At 53.1% G+C, this 6,508-nt stretch overlaps 1 pseudogene; it reads right to left on the reverse strand.

The window, feature by feature from the left end:
• Positions 1-905: 905 nt before the first annotated feature.
• LOC122905626 lies at positions 906-1,024 on the reverse strand (annotated as a pseudogene).
• Between the last annotated feature and the right edge of the window lie 5,484 nt (positions 1,025-6,508).

Below are 6,508 nucleotides of genomic sequence, written 5' to 3' on the forward strand. Positions count from 1 at the left end.
TTGAACATATAAGACTAACATTTTATCGCCCCAATTTTCTTTAGTATAGCAACAATACACTCACAGTTTCTTAGTTTCAGTCTATGGTCAGCAGGGTCTTTTGGCTGCATTTCCCATTTCTGGAGGGCATCCTTACTCTCAGCTCGTTTGACATGACCCGCATGAACCCAGGCCCTGATGCCTTCCACTTTTACTGCTGTGGGGGTGGTTAGGATAACAGTAAATGGTCCCTTCCAACGAGGCTCCAAATTCCCCACTTGATAGCGACGTATCCAAACCAAGTCCCCGGGTTGGTAAGGATGTGGTTCCACCGTCTCTGTTCCAGTATAGGCAGTTTGGATCCCTTCTTTTTAAGACAGAGTGTAATGCCTGCAGTGACTGGGGTATAGACTGATCAGTCATTTCTGCTAGGGCAACCTCCTGTAACCTAGGACAGAGCTCCCAAACATTATTTTAAATGGGGTCACCTTGTTTATTACATCGTGCCCTGAGAGTAAAAGGAAGGAGATTTTCTATCCACCGCCAGCCTCCAGAATTAACTTTGTCAAGGTCTTTTCGAGAGTCTGGTTCATTCTCCTTGCTCAGAGCTCTGGGGCCAGTAGGCACACTGTAGTTTCCAGTTAGTGCCTGTGGCCTCGGCCATCTGTAGTGCCTTGGTGAATGCAATCAGCTTTGCTTTTCCACCGAGATCCTATGTGGCAGGGCTTGGTAACATCTGGGATGACCAATGCTGGGGCACACAGTAAGGCTCTTTGTAATTCCCGAAATGCTCCTTCTGCCTCAGCTGTCCACACTCTACCATAGTGAGTCCTCCCTTAGCCAGTTCGTAGAGAGGTTGTGCCATCTCCGTGAAGGTAGCATCCACAGCCTGCAGTAGCCCACCATCCCAAGAAATTCCCTCTTGGAGATCAAAGCAACCGGTATTCCCTGGCAGTCTTCCATCCAAGTACTAACCAGGCCCGACCCTTCTTAGCTTCCAAGATCAGACGAGATCTGGCGCCTTCAGGGTGGTATGGCCGTATACAATCATAAGGTTCTTACCCGATATTCTCAGATGAGTGTACGTGACACCCTATATAACATGGAACCGTCCTCCCCTTGCTGGAGGAAGCTGAACTTTCTCATACCCTACTGTTACCTTAATTTGTCCAGGCTTGGTTAGCTACCATATCTCTCTCGTTCATAGTTACATTGGCCCCTGGCCTTCTTGGGCTACTGATGCCTTGTGGTCATACCCATTCTGTACAAAGGAGGAGGTAGTGGAGGGTTTCTAAGTGCTTGGAACAGAATGATGTTTCAGACAGATGGACATGTTGTTCAAAGATGCAGAGGCTGCAGAGAGCCAGCATATTCAGAAACGTGCCAGCAGCTGCACGTGTATCAATCGGGTCAGGTCCCTGGCAGCCTCCGATGGCCAAGATTTGAAGCCTTGACTCCCGAGCTCCTCCCATAGGCCCTTGTGTGACCCATCGAGTCCAGACATCAGAGAAGAGGGACGAGCAGCTCACAGAGTTTCAGAGAGTTTTCTTCCTCTTGGAAGATGGCTTCCTAGACTCAAAGTGGACCCTCAGGCTCTCGTTTTTCTAGGGCTGAGAGCCAACACAGAGGTGCTAAGCAGAGTCCAAATTCATTGCACAGAATTTCCCCTGTTCCATCTCCCAGATTCTGGGTGGAGGAGCCCAGAGAGAACAGCTGTGATCTGCTCTGCCATTGGAGCAGGGCTGTCCCTGGATGCTGTCCTGCTCGTGTCCCTCGTGGGAACTTAGGAGCGTCTTATTTAAGGTCTGTCTGTATAAACCCTGGACTCGGCTACTCCACGGAGTAGATGACCGTTATGCCATATGAAGCCCTGCAAGATTTAGGGTGCAGTCCATTCAGACTCCATAGTGGAAGCGGTGGAGCCATAGAGATACATTCACACAGTCAGGCATTTTCCAGATTCAAACAGGTTGGACATCCTCCCCTTTTGGTATCCCTGGCTAATGGGAGGTGATCAGTCTCCCCTTCCATTCTTTTACGAATGGATTTAGCTCTGACAGTGGCCTTAGGGCTGTTTATCTCTCTTTTACATATCTCCTACTTTTTACATACAGAGTTGCTTTTCTCATTTCCATCAGTCTTAATTACACTTAACAGAATTTTGTACTCTTAGAAATACCTTAACCTCTACTTAAGACTAAATATAAACCAATGGTGAGTTGTTACAACAGAATTCTTTAGATGGCAAATTTATCAATCAGTTAAGCACAGAATGTGTTCACCAGCAGATTTCAAAAGTACAAACCCAGTTCCAGCAAACAGCGCCCTAGCATTTCATCCCATTTGGTTAGGATCTAGATGTCCAACAAATTTAATTCCATTTGTCATTCAAGCAACCCTTCAGTTTCAGGTTATCAAAGACTTCGGAAGCCACTTTAACAATTACTCATTAAACCCTTGAAACAGACAGTTAACCATCAGCCCAGCCATCCCTTCGCCAACAGACCTCATGTTCCACCTGGGCCCATTCCACTTCAGATGCCATGCTTTCCCTGCCAGCAAGGGGGAGGGGCCAGGCAGTCCACGTCGGGCCAGAGAAGGCAAGGAATTCCCCGAAACAAAAGAAGTTTCGGCAGCTGCTTGGGAATATTCCTTAAAGTCTCTGTCTCGAGGTTGGTTCATCCCACAGTACCAGTTCTGCTTACCAAAAGTGGCCCACTAGGCACTTATTTTCCATGCCCGGCTCTCCTGAGCATCAGCATTGGACACCTTAACCCGGCATTTGACTAACTCCAGGTAGCTCGTTATAGCCCTTAACACACAAAATGAGTGAGGGAGAAGCCCCACATCTATTATGAGGAACAGAGAGATGAAAGCTAGCGTCCCCTTACTCCCTGCTTGCCACATTCCTTCAACCATAACAAAACACAATAGACAACAAAAAGACAAAAACAAACAAATAACCACAACCCCAGTGGCCCTCGTCCAGAGCCTGCTGCTGGAAGGGGGGGGGGACTTCCTTTCCTGAGCTCCATGAGCTTTTTCATATTCCCCTATTATCTTGTTATTTACCTTTCTATTTGTTGTTCCTTTAGAGTTCCTATAACCTTTAAATGGTTTATTGAAATGTATACTTTAAAAGTATGAATTGTGTCCAATCAAGTTCTGGACATTTTCACCATCCTAAATGAAACCCCATTCAAACATTGGTCACTCCCATCTCTTGGCAACCTATCTTAAGTAACTATTAATTTACTTTCTTTTCCTATAGATCTGAGTTTTCTGGACATTTCACATATAAACAGGATCATACATGTAGTCTTTTATCACTGGCTTCTTTAATTTGGCCTAATGTTTTCAAGGGTCATCGATATTATAGCATATATCAGTTGCCTTATAGAGTACAATATAGGTTTCTGATCCTTTTAAAATTTTGTATATTGTATGAGGTAGAAGTTTAACTTCATCCTTTAAAACAGGTGCTTACTGCTATAATTTCCCTTTAAGTACTGTTTTAATGGCATTCCATAAGCTTTGGTGTGTTGTTTTTGTTTTTGTATAGCTCAATGGATTTCCTAATCGGATTTTTCCCTTTGTCCTCCTGACCAAATTTATGGAGTGCATTGATTTCTATGCACTTTTAATTTACCCAGAGCTTGCCACTGGTGGGGGCTATCTTTATCCCCAACCGTCTAAGGGGACTTGAACCCCTCAACTGTCAAAGGGAAGGCAGGGGACTCGAACCCCCAACCGCCCAGGGGGACTTGAACCCCCACGCCGGCGCAGGGGGACTCGAACCCCCCGACCGCCCAGGGGGACTCGAACCCCCGACCACGCAGGGGGACTCGAACCCCCCCGACCGCCCAGGGGGACTAGAACCCCCTGTCGATCTATCAGCAGAGGGATGGGGCATCCCCGCATCCACTCCAGCCCTGAGGAGCATGGCTGCGTCCAGCTTCTCCCCGGTGGGCTATACCCTGGAGCTCCAACCAGACAGACGGATAGGATCCCAATACCTCGGAACCCAATACTTCGAAACCCAATACCTCGAAACCCAATACCTCGAAACTCAATACCTCGAAACCCAATACCTCGAAACCCAATACCTCGAAACCCAATACTTAGAAACGCAATACTTCGAAACCCAATGCCTCGAAACCCAATACCTCGAAACCCAATACTTAGAAACCCAATACTTCGAAACCCAATGCCTCGAAACCCAATACCTCGAAACTCAATACCTCGAAACCCAATACCTCGAAACTCAATACCTCGAAACCCAATACCTCGAAACCCAATACTTAGAAACCCAATACCTCGAAACCCAATACCTCGAAACCCAATACTTAGAAACCCAATACTTCGAAACCCAATGCCTCGAAACCCAATACCTCGAAACTCAATACCTCGAAACCCAATACCTCGAAACTCAATACCTCGAAACCCAATACCTCGAAACCCAATACTTAGAAACCCAATACTTCGAAACCCAATACCTCCAGAGGCTTTCCCTAAAAATTCTGATGCTGGCTCAGTTCTCGTCGTTTGATCCCGGACGAGCCCCCAAATGTTAGGGTCCGTGATCAAAGGAACGAGACTGATACAAAGCGAAGGTCAAGCAAAGCTTTATTTCGCGCCAAGCATCATGAATCGCACTGACCGGTCAGGGCTTTCTTTTATAAAAGATGACAACTTTGACCCCGGCGAGCCTACTCCCAATGAGGTTGCTGACATCTAGGTCGTTTCTCACTGTGTCACTGCTGAGGGTCCTGGAGTGTGGGGCAGGGCCGCTGGCACCGCAGGCGTCGAGGGACCGCTGACAACTGGACCGCAGATGTCTCAGGACCGCAGGCGTCGAGGGAACGCTGACAACTGGACCGCAGATGTCTCAGGACCGCAGGCGTCGAGGGAACGCTGACAACTGGACCGCAGATGTCTCAGGACCGCAGGCGTCGAGGGACCGCTGACAACTGGACCGCAGATGTCTCAGGACCGCAGGCGTCGAGGGAACGCTGACAACTGGACCGCAGACTACTGGACTGCTGGGCCGCCGGAGGCTGCAGGCTGCAGGCGATGGCTCGGGGCCGCCGCCGGAGGCGGGAAGCTGCAGGCGGCGGTGCTCGGGGCCGGAGGCTGGAAGCTGCAGGCGGCGGCGCTTGGGGCCGGAGGCTGGAAGCTGCAGGCGGCGGTGCTCGGGGCCGCCGCCAGAGGCTGGAAGCTGCAGGCGACGGCGCTCGGGGCCGCCGCCGGAGGCTGCAGGCGACGGCGCTCGGGGCCGCCGCCGGAGGCTGCAGGCGGCGGCGCTCGGGGCCGCCGCCGGAGGGTGCAGGCGGCGGCGCTCGGGGCCGCCGCCGGAGGGTGCAGGCGGCGGCGCTCGGGGCCGGAGGCTGCAAGCTGCAGGCGGCGGCGCTCGGGGCCGCCGCCAGAGGCTGGAAGCTGCAGGCGACGGCGCTCGGGGCCGCCGCCGGAGGCTGCAGGCGACGGCGCTCGGGGCCGCCGCCGGAGGCTGCAGGCGGCGGCGCTCGGGGCCGCCGCCGGAGGGTGCAGGCGGCGGCGCTCGGGGCCGCCGCCGGAGGGTGCAGGCGGCGGCGCTCGGGGCCGGAGGCTGCAAGCTGCAGGCGGCGGCGCTTGGGGCCGGAGGCTGGAAGCTGCAGGCGGCAGCGCTCGGGGCCGCCGCCGGAGGCTGCAGGCGGTGGCGCTCGGGGCCGCCGCCGGAGGCTGGAGGCTGGACCGCCAAACGCGGTTATAGCTCTTACAAGAGCTGTTACAGCTCTTCTATACACCGTTGACTCCCCTGCTCTTCTGCGACTTCCACCGCTCTCCACTCCACTTCACCGCTCTCCGCCGACTTCACCGCTCTCCGCCGACTTCACCGCTCTCCGCCGACTTCACCGCTCTCCGCCGACTTCACCGCTCTTCACCGCTCTCCGCCGACTTCATCCCTCCTGTAGCAGCCGCTGCTCTCCTGCAGGAGCCCCCGGCTCTCCTGCAGCAGCCCCCGGCCCTCCTGCAGGAGCCCCCGGCCCTCCTGCAGGAGCCCCCCGGCTCTCCTGCAGGATCCCCCCGGCCCTCCTGCAGGAGCCCCCCGGCCCTCCTGCAGGAGCCCCCCGGCTCTCCTGCAGGAGCCCCCCGGCTCTCCTGCAGGAGCCCCCCTTGGCAGCCTGGCAGAGCAACCTTTATGGGGGTGGTTGAGCCCCGCCCCTACACAGGTGGCCAATTGAATTTCAACCTTCCCAGCGGATATACATACGGCCTACTGATTGGATGACTCCACTCAGTCTTCCCCACCCTTACACCACCCACATGTATTCTTGCCATGGGGAAGTAGTAGTTCTGATTTCTGCAACTCATTCACCCCTGGTCAGTGATTGGAGATAAGATCTAGGTTCTGAATTCTGAAGACCGAGGTTTGGATGAGATTGCGACCTAAGGCCATGTCGGGTCCGATGTGCTAATTTGGAGCCAGCTCTCCCTGTGTTGGTCGGGAGGTTCAGGCTCAGGCTGTGTCAGACAGGGCATTAGTGCCCAG

The sequence above is a fragment of the Neovison vison genome, chromosome 4, assembly GCF_020171115.1.
Source record: "Neovison vison isolate M4711 chromosome 4, ASM_NN_V1, whole genome shotgun sequence".
In the NCBI taxonomy this organism is placed as follows: Eukaryota; Metazoa; Chordata; class Mammalia; order Carnivora; family Mustelidae; genus Neogale; species Neogale vison.